This window comes from Sciurus vulgaris (genome assembly GCF_902686455.1).
Source record: "Sciurus vulgaris genome assembly, chromosome: 14".
Lineage (NCBI taxonomy): Eukaryota > Metazoa > Chordata > Mammalia > Rodentia > Sciuridae > Sciurus > Sciurus vulgaris.
Window position 1 is genome coordinate 1,390,356 of NC_136475.1, and position 16,243 is coordinate 1,406,598.

Here is a 16,243-nt window from a genome sequence, read left to right on the forward strand (position 1 = left end):
GGTACTGACATCCCTCTCGTCAGGGCCCACCCATCACGTTGGGAAGGAAGTGGTGGCCGCCTGCCACTGACCCCCGGGGCCCCGATGTCTCTGACTTGGGCCTGGTCTCAGCTCTGGGGGGCCGGCTCTCGCAGCCTGCCCTGGTCACTTCAAGCTCTTTGTTCTGTTCAGTGCCTCTGTCTCCAAAGTCATGGCCCTTGCTGGCTTCAGAGGGCCGGCGAGGCCCAGACCGCGAGCAAAGTGAGCCCAGGGTGCCTTGCTCACTCATCGGCGCCTCCTGCCGCCCCGCCTGCTGGCCCAGCAGTTCTGACGGTGGCTTTGTGGGTACCAGGCAGGACAGCCCCCTCAGGATCCCCAGGCCCACCCATGTCCATGGTGGCCAGCCCCTCAGCAAGGACTCTGGGAAAGGCCAGTGAAAGGCCTTTCATGCCCTTTGTTCTCAGAAAACTTTTCAGTGCTGGGATGGAACCAGGGCCCCACCATGCTGGGCAAGCCCGCCCCCACCAGCTGCCCCGGCCCCTCAGCCAAGGTGTGTGGGCTCCCAATGACCTCTACACTTTCCTCTTAACTAAAAATATTCTAGTTAAATTCTTTTCATTTCTGGTTTATGTGTTAAGTACTCAGAATCTAATCTTTAATCATTATCATTCTAGAATTTTCCCAGGGATAGAAAGAAACCTACAAGGTCAAGGTGAGTATAACCAATCACCAGAGACCTGACTGCATGACATTCCTCACCACAGCGTGACAGGCAGGGCTTTGTCATACAGGATTCGTGCTGCTGCGGTCCAAGCAGCTGCAGCTCAGATGCGGCCTTCCGAATACTCAGCGTGTGTGAGTGTGTGTGTGTGAGTGCATGTGTGCATGTGAGTGTGAGTATGTGCGCGCATGTGCGTGGGTGACCACAGGTGGCTGAAGCCTTCTGAAGCAGTAGGACCCTGGAGCCTCCTATGTGGGCAAAGGGAGGCAGTGCCAAGGTGATCAGAGCCCGTCAGATGGCAGCTGAGCCACACTGGCACTGCCTGGTGTTGGCTTAAGATTCCTGGTGGTGCCAGGAATCCCGCAGACTTTGACTTGACCTTTGATCCCAGCTGCTACTTGAGACAAGAGGGCCCCATATTTGCCTGTGAAGAGGGAGGTGACCACACTGGTGTGATGGGACTAGGGAGCAAGTCCAGGTGACGGGGCCCTGGCAAGGGTGTGGCCCTGCCTGACACTACAGGCTCCTGCAGCTCCTCTGGGACAGACTTGGAGAAGCTGCAGGCAGCAGCTCACGGAGAAGCTCTGTGCCCTCTAGACGCAGCGACTGGCGTGGTGTCTGCTGGGCCAGCTCTTCCGCCCTGACCCCCAAGGGCCTGCTCCCAGGAGGGCGGGGGCCCAACAGGAGGAGTCGCCTCCCCAGTCTCACTGCAGAGCACCAGCTGGAGACAGCGACAGGCACCCCTCACCCCAGGCCTGGGATCCCAGCACTGGGAGGCTGAGGCAGGGGTATCCAAGTTCAAGGTCAGCCTGGGCAACTTAGTGAGGCCCTGTCTCTAAATACAGTGGCAAAAGGGCTGGGGCTGGGGGCTCAGTGGCAGAGCACCCCTGGGTAATATCCTCCCCCAAAAAGCTACCCTTCAGTCCCCGGAGGGCCTCGAAGGAATGGGTGATGTGCATCGTGGAGAGATGGAGGGAGGCCAGCGAAGAATGGGCAGCACACCCGAGCAAGAGCAGCCAGGCTGTCCTGCTGCCTCCAGTAGGTACAGCAAGCCCAGGGTGCCTGGCGGCTCTCTGCCCTCCCAGCCCTGCAGGCATGCTGTCACGCTGGGGTGTAGGTTGGCTCTGCGGGGAGGGAGACGTGGCAGAGGCGGGGCGAGCAGGCCCCTGCGGGCCCCAGGTCCAATGCTCAGAGGCCCCTGTGTGTGCGGACTTTCCCCACCAAAATCCCGGGTCCCACAGAGATGCCCCTCCCCGTAGCCGCTCGAGGAGGCTCCCTTCTCAGGTGCACAGCATTGGAAACAGGCGGGTCAGCCCGGAGCCCACGGAGTCCCTTTAACCCACATGACCACCCTGAAAGGCAGGCGGACCCCAGCACCAGCAGTGCTGCCTGTCTGACCACAAGCAGGCTGAGCAGGCCACTAGCACCTTCCGGGGGCCGGAGAGAGCCGGCCCTCAGCCAGAGCACTCCTGGCGGCCAGCCCTCTGGGCACTGAGCAGATGTGTCAGCACCCCAGGGGCTGGCGGACCCACGCCGCTGAGGAGAGCTGGCCGGAAGCGGCTGCCCGGGACCTGCCAGCCCGAGCCAGGTTCTCCAGCCCTGCAACTCCTTCTCCAAATGCCAAGGACAGGGTGGCCTCGGGGCCGCCCACAGCTCCTGCCCCAGCCCTGCAGTGGGGACGAGGATGGGCAGCCCCAGCCACACCCTGTCGGCCTCCTGACCTCGGAGCAGGAAGGTGAGGTGAGGTAACGTCTCCACCAGCCTCAGTGGCCAGGAGATGAAAGGAATCCCAGAAAAGCTGTTTAATCTAAAGCAGCCCTGCGGCCTCCGCGGCTGCCTCGCACTCAGAATAACCAGTTTGTTTTTCTTGGACATTCCAGGAACTAACCGGCCACCCCTGGTTAAACCCAGCAGGAATGTCAGGGCCCCTCCTGGGGAGGGCTGCCCGGCCTTCGCCGGCCGCCTCCTTCCCCACCGGCTCGGCAGTGGGCAGCGGGGCTGCTCCGGTGACCTCTCCCTCAGCTCCCCAAGGCCCTGTGTCCCCTGCACCCAACAGGGTGCCCGGGTCCTGGGTGCAGGGCCGTCACAGATCCCTGGGTGCCACTCGCAGGCCTCAGCAGCTACACCGAGCCCTTGGGGTCAAATCCCTCCACCCGCCCAGCAAGGCCAGAAGATGGTCATCACTCTCTTTCCACAGAGGGCGAGGGAGGTCCGGGAGGTGACAGGGCTTGTCCAGGTCGCCAGCAGGGGCTCTCGCGCTCCCTGCTCTGGCCCTTTCCCGGCTCCCAGAGCCCATGGAGCTCGGGCCACTGGCTCCGAGGCAGGTGGCCTGCTGGCCGTGCTGGAGCCTCTGAGGACAGGCTGCTGCCGGCAGGAGAGGGGCTGGACCTCCCTTCTGCTGCGGGATTCCAATCCCGTGATTCTGGGATCCACTGGGCTCCAGGCTCGTGATGGCCAACCGCGCGGGAAGTCAGGCCAGCAGGGGCAGCTCGGCTGGGCGCCTGCTCCTGGGCCGGCCCCTCCCCCTTGGGCCGCTTCTCTGTGGCAGGGGTGGGAGGAGGCGGACTCCAGCCCTGGCTTTCTGGTTTTGTTCTGCCTCAGGGTTTCCTCAGCTCGGCCCTGGTCAGGCAGCGGCAGGAGGGCCAGGGGCTGGGAGGCGTCACCCTGGGAGGGTCTCAGGGCCTGGGAGAAGAGAAGAGGATGGGCGGCCTGCGGCCAGCACCCGCACAGTGGCCCAGATGGCTTTGCTCCAGAGTCAGTCCCAGGGTCTGGCCTCCCACAGTGCAGAGCCTGCTCCGGGCACCTGCTGCCCAGCTGGAGGGCAGGGCTCTGCCGTCCAGCCTCGCAGGGGACAGTGGTGAACAGCTTCCCTCCCAGGGCGCAGGCCTCATTGCTGGGGCCGACCTTGGCTTCACAGGGAGCGGGACGGGGGCCAAGGCGGTCAGGACCTGGGAGGGGCTGAGACCTTGGCCTCCCACCCCAGGCCAGGGAGAGGAGCTTCAGGCCCGGAAGGTGCTGGAAGGGGGGTCCCGAGAAGGGGCCTGCTCAGGGACAATGGGCTCAGTGTGGGAGCCTGGGCTCCAGGGAGGTTTCCATGGCGGCCAGAAGCTGAGTGGCCACAGTCAATGGACACATTGTGTGGGACCTTGAGTCCGCCTCCCCCAGAAGGCTCCTGGCACGGTGCTCCGGGATGGCCGCCCTCCATCCTCCAGATGGGACTCTGGCACGTCCTGGGTCCAGGCATGCAGTCTTCTGGGGGTGCCCACTAGAGAGGGACAGGCAGAGGACACCTGCTCTTTTTATGCCATTTCCCCCAAACCTGAGCCGACGAATCCCCTCCCCATCTGCCGACTCCACAGCAGGAGTGACCAGCTCTGGTCCAGGCCCGACCACTGGGCCACGAGGCCAGCCACGCTCTTGTCGTCAACCTAAGTAGCATGGTTAAGGCAGCTGACCCTTGACTCGGGCAGTTAACAGCAAGTGCTGTCACGGACATACAAATCGAGCATGTTGGCGGTGGTCTGGCTGCAGGAGAGCTGGCCCAGAGCCGGGGCGCAGGGTGGACGGCCAGGGCTGGGACCTGAGTGGGCTCTCGAGGGAGGGCTCTCGCCAGCAGTCACGTGGAAGCCTACCCCAGGCTCCGCCCCCACTGCCACCCTAGGTCCAGTGGTGCCCTGCCCCCAGCATGAGGGCCACGTCCATGGGGAGGGCGATGGTGTCTGGCAGAGGCCAGGCGTGGGAGGCCGGAAGGGAGCCCACGGGTCCCAAGGACCCGGTGCTGGGGTGCCTGGCTGCCTGCCGCCCTGCTCTGCAGCAGTGACCGATTCCTCTGGTGGAAATGACTGATCAGCAGCACAGGACGCTTCGGGAGCGAGTGCTCAGGCAGCTTCTGTGATCGACACAGACCTGAGAGGGTGAGAGCTCAGGAATGCGGAGGAATCTGGAAACGAGACTGGGCTTCCCTTTCCCTGCACTTCTCCGGGGCTTGGGAGAGTGCGTGGCCCTGGCACCTGCTCCTGGCTCATGAATCAGAGAAGTTCCTCCTAGGTCACAGCTGACCCCTCTGCCCACCTCGAGTCTCTCACGCAGAAGGAAGGATAGGAGAGCAGAGGTTTCTAGCCGAACAACCCAAGTGGGACTGTGCTGTGTGTCCACTGGTAAGTCACTAACCTCTCTGAACTCCAGTTCTTTTTCTGTGATGTGAGGAGGCCTGGCAAGGACCAGGAGGGCCTGGTGCAGCGCCTGCAGGGGCTCCCCGTCTATCAGGGATATTGCCTGGCGGCCCCCGAGAAGTGACCAACTTCAGACCTGGCGGAACAAGCGAGGCTTAACCCAGTAGCTTTTCCTTGTCTTCTGATCTTCCCTGAATCCTGTGAAGCAAGTAGTGGTGACCTATTTCACAGATGAGGAGACAGAGGTTCAGAGAGGCAATACTAGGACCGGGCCACTTCTGCACAACTTAGTCTGCCCTTGGAGACCCTGGTGCTGGGAATGTTGTTCTCCAGACCAGATGGGCAGAACATCAGAGGCTGGGTGCAGGGAGGGGACTGCCCCTACCACACAGCAGGTGCAGGACTCGAGGTGCAGGACTCGGTGGGGTCAGAAAGAGAAGAGGGGAAGCAGGCTCCGGGATGAAGGCTGGGGTGGGCTCTGGAGCGCTGCTTGTGGGGTCGGGAGAAGGAAGCCCAGCAGCTGGGCAGACGGGCAGCCCCTCAGCCCTGGGGCTGGGCTGGCCTCTGAGAGGTCCTAAGCTGTGACGGGCCTGGGCCTTCGTCCCCCACGTCGGCCAGTTCCTGGGTCTTGGAAGTGGTTCTGGGCACTACGCAGGCCATGTGGACGCATCTCCCCTGCAGGCCACTCCCCTGGGTTCTAGAGGCCAGACCTGAGAGGGGGGCCATGGCTGGCCTGGCCCACTCTGCTGGCCGCCGGGGCAGGAGGTTTGGGTGAGTCACAGAAGGTGCTCAAGTGGGCTCTCCGGGTTTGCTTTGTGACCAGCTGTGACTTGGTCCTCGGCGGAGGGTTGCATCTGAATGGTGATGACGAAGGTCCCGTGGGATCCCCACCTGCCTGTTTCTGTGGCTCTGCAGTGAGTGAGTCATGAGAGGCCAGGGAACCCGTGGTCTGGGAAAGGCCGTGCTGGGCCTGGTGGCCCTTGCTGCCAACTCCAGAAGGCTTCATCCCTCTAGCAGCAGGGAGGGACCTCACAGGGCAGCACAGGAGTGTCCGCTAAAGGAGAAAAGCAACCCTGATCCAGGGCCGGAGCCCGGGAATGGAGGCTGCCTTCGAGGGGAGAGGCCAGCCTGCGGGCAGCAGAGGCCTCCAGCAGAGATGGAGACCCTCTGGACACTGGTCCTGTGGTGCCAGCCTGGGGGATGGCACACAGGGTCGCTGAGCAGGGTCTGAAGATGCCCGCTCTTCAGGTGTGGCCCTTTAATGAAAGAAAGAAGTGCGATTTTCTCCTGAAGCCACTTGCCTTTTAGTGGGGACCTGGGCCAATAAAGATGCTGGCTCTGGTGGCAGTTGAACCAGTTCCCATAAAGCCGAGGGGAGCCTGGACCGTGGGGCTTCCCCTGGGGCGGCCTTCACTTCCCATCTGGGCCTCTGGTTCCGCGCCCCACCAGCGCCCACGCCCTGTGCAGGGACTGTTTCAGATAAAGGTCTTCAGAAACAGCTTCCTCTTGACTCAGCGCGACCCCGGCCTCTTCCTGTCTGCAGCGGGGCATCCTGCGTGGGCACAGGGTCCCTTGGGGTGTGCTGGTCCCACAGGCTGGGCCCCCGCTGGCTCCTGCAGAACCCACAGAACATTGGTGGGTGGGGCAGAGCTGATCCGGCATCCTGCTCCAGAACCTTTGAGATTGACAGCGGACCTCCGCGAGGTGGCTCCTTCTCAATCTTTCAACCGTGTCTTTGCCTATTTGTTTATTTGTTTAAGACAGGGACTCACTAAGTTGCTGAGGCTGGCTTTGAACTTGCTGTCCTCCTGCCTCAGCCTCCTGAGCTGATGGGATCACAGCATACGCCACCACACCTGGCTTCAACTTTTTATTACACACGGAGTTTTCTACACTGGAACAATCTCACCCCCATCACCCCTATTCAACTTCGTTTTTGAAGACTAATAAATTTGGTCCAAATTTGTGAAAATGTGATAGGCTAAACAAAAAAATTACCTAAAAAAGCTATCAGGCCCAATCAAGAATGACATAATATCATTCATTTTCTTCTTTCAATGTTGTTGTTCAGGCCCTCGCTAAATTGCTGAGGCTGGCTGGAAGCTGAGCTCCTCCTATCTCACACCCACCTCTGAACATTGCTCTTAAGAGCTGTATTAGAGCCACTGGCTCAGGACTCCCACCGCGTGCCTCAGTCCTTGGTAGTAGGCTTTAGAGTCAAGCTCTCTAAGCCTTTCCAAGTGTATTCAGAATATCCCACATCCTCAAGATAATGGGCACGGTACCTGGGTTGTGCGGTGCTGGGGTTGGACCCAGGGCCTTGTGCGTGGGAGGCAAGCGGCCCACTGAGCTACAGCCCCAGACCTGGGCATAGTGTTTTTAAATGTCTATTCTTTCCATCCTCTGGTGCAAGCTGCTCTGCGTCTGGGTGTTTTCAGGCCCCGGCCGGCTCTCGGGGAAGGAAGGCTGCCCCTCGGTCAGCTCTTCTCAGACTTCGGCTTCACCACGTCTCGGTGCAGATGCACCTTCACCTCTATTTGGAGGGAGAGCCCAGTGTGTTAGGAGCTGACTTCAGCCTTTCTAATGGAAATTGCCTGCGGAGACCCCCCACCCAACCCCTGCAGCTTGGTCCTGCAATGGGACAAGGGTGAGGTCCACGGCCAGGCCTGCCTGGGGGGAGTTCAAGGCTGCCTCTGGAGACTTCAACAGGAAGCGCGAGTGCACGGTCCAGTTAGGCGTCCAGCACAGGCGGAATTCCAGACTGCCCGCGGCATCCTGTGGCTTCCAGGGCCATCTGAGATCAAACGCCTGTCAAACGCTCCCACTTGTTCACCTGGAGATGCGAGTGAACGCTCGTGCTGTTCTGGAAGAATCCTGTGCTTGTTCCTTGTGTCTTCTCTCGTTTTTCATTCCAAAGCTGATTTCTCTCTTAAAATCTCCTCAGGCAGGCTGCAGGAGTCCTGGCTGTGTGCTTCTCCAGGAGGTTCTGCGGTCTCACGACTCACGCCCCAGCCTGGGGATCAGTCCCCTGTGCGTACTTTTTAAGACCCACCCCACAAGCGGAAGCCTCAGCGCGCCCCCAGGTGTGTGCGTGCCTGGTCTCCAGGCCGGGCCGCGGGGACTGCTGGTACTGCACCCGGCCTGGTGTCTGCCTAGGACCCGCCCGCCTCCTCTGCCCCATGCCAGCTCTGGCTGACCTCAGTGCCTAAGAGGGTGTCAGAGTCGCTAACCATGCTGTTTAGGGACTAGGGACAAGAAAACAACCTGTGCATGTTCGGGACACCTGTAGATCTTTTCCCCAACGTTCCCAACACGTGGCGGGTTGAGTGCAGCTGTGGACGATGGCCACGTGTGCGGGTGCGTTTTCAGAACTCTCAGCGTGTTTGGGAATGACCCCATGGTCTTGCTTTACCAGGACAACGCAGCGCTTGGTTTCTTGGCAGCCCTGAGCAGCCTCAAGAACCTCGCAAAGGAGAAAATGGTACTTTCAACTCGCGTTGCAAATGTAATGAAATATTCCAACAAACTAAATGTATCAATTAATGAAGTCGACATGCGCTCCACTCTGGGCTTTTAATTAAAAGGGATTCACTTTGATCACGCAGTTTTCTTTTTATATTTTGGAGCCATTACTTTTTTCCTGGAACTTTCTTTTCCTGTGAGGAGAATGGCCAGTCAATAACAGGGCCCTTAGGGAGGCCAACCATTCCACCACTGGCCAGGCCCTCTGTGGGCCCCACAGAGCCACAGCAGGGACGGGCCCATGGGGACAGGGCAGGCGGCTTGGAGAAGAGGGCCGTCTCCCACTGTCCACCTGCAGGGCGCCCAGAGGGCCCCAGGCCAGACCCCTGGAACCCCAGCTCCACGCAGCCCCAGCTGCTGCGACCACAGGGTAGAAGTCCTCCTCCCCAAGCTTCCCCTGTGGGCTGTGTGTGTGTGTGTGTGCATGTGTGTGGGTGTGTGTGTTGTGGGTGTGGTGTGTGTGTGATATGTGGTGTATGTGTATGATATGTGGTGTGTGTGTATGTGTGGTGTGTGTGTGTTTGTGTGTGTGGCATGTGGTGTGTGTGTGGTGTGTAGTGTACGTGTGTAGTGTATATGTGTGTGATGTGTGTAGTGTGGGTGTATGTGTGTGTGGTGTGTGTAGTGTGTGGTATGTGTTTGTGTGGTGTGTGTGTGGTGTGGTGTGTGTGGTATGTGTGGTGTGTGTAGTGTGTGGTGTGGCGTGTGTGTGTGTGTGTGTGGTGTGGTGTGTGTGTGTGTACCTAACACTGCATCTCCTGATGCTATTTTGAGCTTGAGGTCCCCCTCAGCAGCAGGAGGTGCAGTATGTGTAGGCACACACCACACACCCACATGACACCACACATGATACCACACACACATCACACCACACACACACACACCACAAACACATACCACACACTACACACACCACACACATACACCCACACTACACACATCATACACACATACACTACACACGTACACTACACACCACACACACACACCACAAACACATACCACACGCTACACACACCACACACACATACACCCACACTACACACATCACACACACTACACACATCACACACACATACACTACACACGTACACTACACACCACACACACACACACCACAAACACATACCACACACTACACACACCACACACCACACACACACACACACACCACACACTTACAAAGCCCTCATGCCAAGAACATGCAGGAAGCTGTGGCCATCTCCTGGGTGGTGACATGGCACATGTGGCTTCTGTGTCCGTCTCCTGATTTTCGTGCTGGGTCCTGAAACCCCAGCTCATTTAAAACGCGCCCCAGAACTCCAGAGCAAAGTCCTCCGGAAAGGCGAGAAGACCGGGGGCTTGGTGGGCAGGCTGCGTGGCACTGGGCATGTCCCTTGGGCCTGCTCCCACCGACCCTGGGGAGCGCCGTCACTCACGCCAGACCCGGAAGGCCTGGGCGCACACTCAGACTGCATGGCCTACCGCCCTCAAGACGTGTCTTCCCTTTCTCCGTTTTAGGGACTCGACTTGCTGAGGGTTGTGGTGGGTGACCTGCCAGCCTCTGTCCTGCAAAGTGTGTAGCCTGCTGCTTTGGTAAAGCAGCAGATGACCAGAAGGCAAAGCTGGAGACTCTTCTCCAAGAGTCGGCGACCTTCAGGGTGAAGGTCAGGCCTGACCTCCCAAGGCCATTGGCTGCTGGTGTCTCGTCCCGCCTTGGCATCCCCTGTGCCCAGCTGGAGGACCTGGCCTCCATCCAGTGGGAGCCCAGGGCGGGCCAGGACACTGCCCGGTCGTCCCGAGCCCCCTCCACACACCTTAGGAGAGTGCATTTCTCAGGATCGCTCCTACCCTGCACAGATTCATCCTGAGTAAGGGACTCCAGGAGCCCCGTCCCCCGTCTTCACGGCTGGGCTGGCCAGGCTGGGCTCCGTCCTGGCTGGACTGCGAGGCTGGTCCCTGCAGCTGGCGAGGGCGAGGGGGATGGCGGGGCAGAGACGGCCAGCCAGGACACCTGCATGCCCTCCCATCAGGCTCACAAACACTGACCCAAAGACGGGGTCACTGGCAGCTTCGGGAAGTGAGCCCCAGTTCAGGCCCCCCGGAGTGGGCACTGCGGCAAGGTGGTCCTGCTCTGGGGAGGTCGTGGTGTGCGGCCCTCTTCTGTGCCACCCATCCTCCCCACAGGCAGCTCGCACGGGCTATCCACAGGAGCCGTCTGGCCAGGCGTGGACAGGCACGTCGAGCAGTTCACAGTTCAGTGTGCACTTCAGTGTCTACCAGGAAATCACGACCAGTGGGGTGGAGCGTGGGCAGCACCACTGGGCTAGCCCCTGAGGCTGCGCCCAGCCCTGGTGGCCCACCCTGGTCCAGGGAGCTGCACATCCCAGCCAGGGGCTATGGTCCTCGAGGGGATTGGCTGTCCAGCACAGTGAGGGGACTGGCCATGGGCAGGGCCTGGCCTGCTCATAGGTGGACCTGGTGAGGGGAACAGGCGACTGGGGGCCTGGTGGTGCTGTGGGGGACAGTGTGCCTGGGGTGGGGGTCAGCAGTATCAGAGCCCCAAGAGCCCCTGGCCACCAGGCCCTGGAGAACACGGCCTCCAGAGAGCCGGGGAGAGGCTGGGAACAGGAGGCTGCAGCACTGCCCACGCCCTTTCTGACAGGTGCCGCGTTTCATGCCACACAGACCCGTCACCAAGCTGGTATCGACCCTCTGGATCTTGGCCCAGGGCCACCAGGGCCAACCAGAGTGTGGGATTAAGACCTGCAGGTTGGCAGCAGGCACCACTTGGCACAGAGCGGGCACAGCAGAGATGTGGCCAGGAGCAGGGGTCCCAGGGAGGTGGGGGGCAGGGGGCAGGGTGGGGTCCCTCGGGGTGTGTGTGCAGGCAGTAAATAGTGGGATCTGCCGCCACCGGCGCGAGCAAGTTCTTGGGTCCGGCGAGGGGTGACGGGGGATTGGAAAGCAAGGACTGGCAGACACAGGCCTTGAAGGTGGAGCTGGGAGCAGGTGGCGCCTGCTCTCTGATGGAGACGCGGGTCTTTGTTCACGCCTGTCTCACCAGGTTGAAGACGGTGCAGGCCTCGTTCTCCGTGCCAGGAAGCTGCAGAACCAGGACACCTGTGCAGCTTTCCCACAGTTGCAAAGTGCAGTGTTAGGAGCTGGTGTGGCTCTCAGGAAAGCCACTGTTCACAGTCACTGCGAGGCGGCAGGAGCCCGGGAAGCGGAGCTGGGGATCCCTTTCTTCCCAGAGCTGCGAGCCCGAGCTCAAGGTCGGCGCTGGCAGGACTCCTGCACAGCCTCCTCCTGCAGGGCACTGCCAGCAGCTGAGCCTCCTGTGCCCTTCACAGGAACATCCCCAGGCACCCAGCCTGCCACAGCATGAGGGCATCAGAGCCCGTCCCAGCCTCCCCTCCTCTGCTTCCGCTCTCCACAGGGTTCCTTTGCCAACTCGGAGGCCGGGGCCAGATGGAGCAGGATGGCACCCTGTGGAAAAGAGCAAGGCCAGCGGTCAGGGTGCAGGCGTCCAGGCAGAAGAGGCTGCAGGGCGGCACAGAGACGACTGTGGCCCCTCAGGCTGTTCTGGTCTCACGCCCTGACACACGTGTGTCACACGCCTGCAGGACTTACTACCCCAGGTGGATGTTACAGGACAAAAACCAAGAAGGGCGTTTTACAAAAGTTGTAAGAACTGAGCACAGAAAAGACCCCCCTTCCTGCTCCTGGGGATGTCCACCCTGAGCACCTGCGAGGGGCCCGTGACCGACTGCCGCCTGCACTGGGGTTGGGTTGCCTGCTCTGGCCTGAGTGCCACTGTCAGGCAAGTTGGCCCTCCTGGAGAAGACGCGGCGGCTGGTGCCCGTCGGCAGGCTCAGGGGCATTCTCCAGCGGGCACCGTGACCTCTGCTGTGGGGCCGGGGCTGGGCCTTGTGGGGCCAGCACCCCCCTCTGCCCTCAGGGACAACTCAGGGGCTTGTCCCTGCTGAGCCTCGGGTGCTGCTGCTGGGGTCCCCCGGCCCGCGCGATGAAGCTCCCTTCTCCTGCCCGTCCTCTCTCCTGCCCGACTCCCCCGCCTCTGGCCGTTCTCAGATCAACCACGTGCTCCAGATCCGGCCCTGTCTCCACGCCTCCTAGGATCCCAGTCCACCATGGGTTTGCTCTGCAGGGCCCCAGCTCCTGTGTGGAAGGCGCGGCCAGTGGGTGGCGCTGTCGGGAGGTGGTGTGATGGCTGAGGGACAGCAAGGGTAGAGGAGCTGGCTCCCTATGGCTGACTTGGAGGGTGTGTTCTGTCCCTGGGCCCTGGCCCTCTCTCGCCCTCTGCTTGGCTGCCAGGCGGTGGGCACCCTCCTCAGCCACATGGTCCTGTGCCACGATGTTGTGTCACCGTAGCCCAGAAACAATGGAACCAGCTGACAGGGACTGAGACCTCGGAAACCATGAGCCAAAGTAAACCTTTCCTCCCTCAAACTGATTTCTCAGGTGTTTTGTCACAGCAACCGAAGGCTGACTAACACACAGTTAGAAGGGGTGGTGTCAGGGGCATGGCTGTGTGGCGTGCGTGGCTTGCCCCTCCTCCCAGGCCCTGGTCAACATTGCCTTCGGATGTGGTCTTCTCTCCGAGAAGCGCACCTTGAACTCCATGGACAGTTGCTTGGAGCTGCAGGAACTGACACCCATCTGCTAGGGGCAGGCCCTGACTGGGATCAGAGGGCTAAAGTGAACAGAGGCCCGGTCAGCAGAGGGCAGGGCGAGGGGAAGGCAGGGTCTGTCCAGGTGGTCCGACTCACGGATGCTGTTCTTCATCAAGCGTTAGGGCAAGAGGTGTGGAGCCTGCAGCTCTGGCTAGATTTTCCATGCAAACCCGGGCAAAAACCATTTGTTAGCCTGTGTATCCTGATTCCTTTTATTTCACAGATGACGTTGTGTCCACGCCTAGGACATGGATTTTTGGCACATGCACGCGCATTGTGGGAAGATGAAATCAAGCCCCACTCACTCCTGGGAGGAGAGCGTTGGAAACCTGATCTCCTAGGGACGTCCAGGGTGCTCACATGAGCCACCATCCCCATGCTGCACACTGGGCCTCCAGGATTCTTCCCTGAAACCGGAACTCTGTGCCCTTGACCAGCAACCCCACCCCCACGGACAGCATTCCAGCCGCGACTCTGGGTTCAGTTCTTCAGGTTCCACATGTGAGACCAGGATGCTGGCCCTTCTGTAACCCCTCTTAGCCGAGTGTCCTCTAGGTGCATCCGTGTTGGTCATAAAGTTTGGAGGTCCCTCTTTTTCTCTTTTTTTCAAGGCCGAATAGTATTCCATTTTGAGGACAAGTCACCTGTCTCTACCTATCTGCCTGTGGATGTATCCTGATTTTCAAATTCCGACACTGGTAACTCCTGTGCCTGGGGAGCCTGAGGTGTGAGGGGCAGCGAGGTCTTGTCCCTTGGGAATCCAGTGCTGCCATTCCTTCTCAGGGCATTTCTGAGCCTCTGGCGGCCTTCCCTTGGGCTCCTTGGAGGGTTGGGACGTCTGGACCTTGGGAACAGAGAACTGTTTCCTTTCTGGAATGTGACATTTAGAAGCTCCCCGCTTCCTGTTTGCATCTGGAGCATTTCTGGAAGCTTTGCAATCTTATTTAACAACTTTCACAGCTTCCTTGTCCCACGTGATTTGAGTGTGCTCACCTCCCGCCAGGCGCCTAGGAAGCGGGTTCCTCTCCTGCGGGCTGTGGCCTGGGCAGCGAAGCCTCCTGGCAGAAGCTCCAGGGTCCTCCAGAGCCCACAGGTCCCTGTGGAGGCCTGGCTCTGTGTCCCGACGTCCCCGGTGGACGTGTCCCTGCACGTCCACCCCGTGCTGTGCAGACATGACTTCGGGCTTTTTTTTAAGGACAGGTAATCTGTCCCCAGCCTCCCGGTGAAGCCCACCCTTGAAAGGCCCTGGGTGTGGGTGGGAGATGCAGCTGGACACCCGGCCCCCAGAAGGAGGCTGGGTTCTGCTGGGGCCATGCTGTTCTGGGCACTGCTGCCCACCCGGGCTGCACACAAGTCCTCGTCCCATGGGGCACCGCGAAGTCCAGTCTCCCTGAGGCGCTCTTTGTCCCCAGGCCCATTCTTTCACGTGCTGGTGAGCATTGAGCTGGGCCTCTGTGCCGTGCCTGTTCTGGGCTCCAGGGGGCCTGCAGTGGAGCCTGGAGTTGGCCTGCCAGGAGCCAGCCAGGCAATGATGGTGGAGAGACCTGAGGTCACCGTTCAGGGGTCAGCCGCCTATACCTGCTGCAGGGCAGGAGGGCCGGAGGGAGGCTCACCTTGCACAGCAGGGCAGGGAGACAGCCTCTGACAGGTGACATCTGCAGGAGGGAGTAAGCCCGTGACCGCCTGGGGCTTTGTCCAAGGAAGAGGGTGACCTGGGAAAGCCCCAGGGTCAGACATGCTGGGCCACCCAGGAGGGGCAGGGCGCATGGCAGGGTGCGGGTGTGGGAAGAGGCCGGGCAGAGCCAGTGGCCACTGCTGAGCAGTGAGTCTCCGGGTTTGCAGGAGGTGAGAAGCCACAGGAGGGTTTGAACGAGGGCGGAAGCTGCTCTGAATGGAGTCTAAAACTTAAGAAAGAGTTGACTTCAGGCCCTTCAGAGGCCGCCAGAGGGGAGAGGCGCTGGCCGGGCACTCTGGAGGGGGGCACGGGCCTGCAGGGCGGGTGCGAGGGGCCAGAGCAGCCAGGCTGCCAGGCTCTGCGAGCAGTGGGCCTCGCTGGGAAGCACAGGGTGCCATGGTGGGGCAGCGCAGGCAGCTGCCCGAGGGGTCGGGGCAGCCGGGTGTTCGCGTCTGGGGTTTGGGCGATGTCCACCTGCACGGGTCACCCAGGAGAGGTCCAGGCCGGCAGTCAGAGAGGCCAGGGAGGCAGAGGCTGGGGGAGTGGGTCCAGGCAGGGTGTGCTGGGAGGGTGGGTGGGCTCCCCGGCCAAGGACGCTGCCCACGTTCCAACGGTCAGCAGGGTGGGCTGCCTGGGGCCTGCAACAGCAGGGGTCAGGGGTGCAGTGCAAGGAGAGTCGGAGGCACTGGGCAGGAGTCTCAGGAAGGCACAGGGAGAGGGCTTGACGTGGCAGGGGAGGGCACTGCCCCCAGGGCTGAGGCCGGGCCTCTTTCACTTCCCCTCCTGGAGAGGCAACCTCTGCGCAAGGGACGCTTCTCCCCTGTGACCCCAGGTTCCTATTTGTGTCTGGAGGGCTGCTTTCTAAGCTGGACTTTTAAAGTTTTGTTCACGAAAACACCACTCTTTTGCCATGAGGTCACGTCCCCTGGGGAGACTTACTAAATCTGCGGTCCAGTTTCTTTGCTGTTCATTCCGCCATGATCAGGTGACCTTTAGAAACATGCAAACCAGCAGGACTGAGGTCAGCTCAAGCCATGGCCTCTTCCTCTGCAGTCATCTCCCACGAGATGAGGGAGGGAGGAGAAGGAGAAAGACAGCAAAAAAGAAAAGGAAGGAAGGGCAAAAGGAAAGAAGGAAGGAAGGGAGGGAGGGAGGGAGGGGAGGGGAGGGAGGGAGGGAGGGAGGGGAGGGGAGGGAGGGAGGGGAGGGGAGGGAGGGAGGGAGGGAGGGAGGGAGGAAGGGGAGGGGAGGGAGGGAGGGAGGGGAGGGGAGGGAGGGAGGGGAGGGAGGGAGGGAGGGAGGGAGGGAGGGAGGGAGGAGGGAGGGAGGGAGGGAGGGAGGAGGGAGGGAGGGAGGGGAGGGTGGCTAAGGATTCTGCCGGGACTGCTGGGAGCCAGCCTTTCCTGAGTGAGGATTTTCAGAGAAGCCCTTGGCTCATCTCCCACCGCCTGTCCCTCATCTTTGCAGCCCCAGGGTCCAG

The 16,243-nt window shown here is 60.9% G+C and overlaps 1 long non-coding RNA gene across 1 annotated transcript; it reads left to right on the forward strand.

Moving 5' to 3' along the window:
- Positions 1–4,616: 4,616 nt before the first annotated feature.
- LOC306644383 lies at positions 4,617–13,741 on the forward strand. The gene is made up of 2 exons (XR_013759365.1): positions 4,617–4,857; positions 13,312–13,741. It is a non-coding gene; the product is annotated as an uncharacterized lncRNA (long non-coding RNA).
- Positions 13,742–16,243: the final 2,502 nt, after the last annotated feature.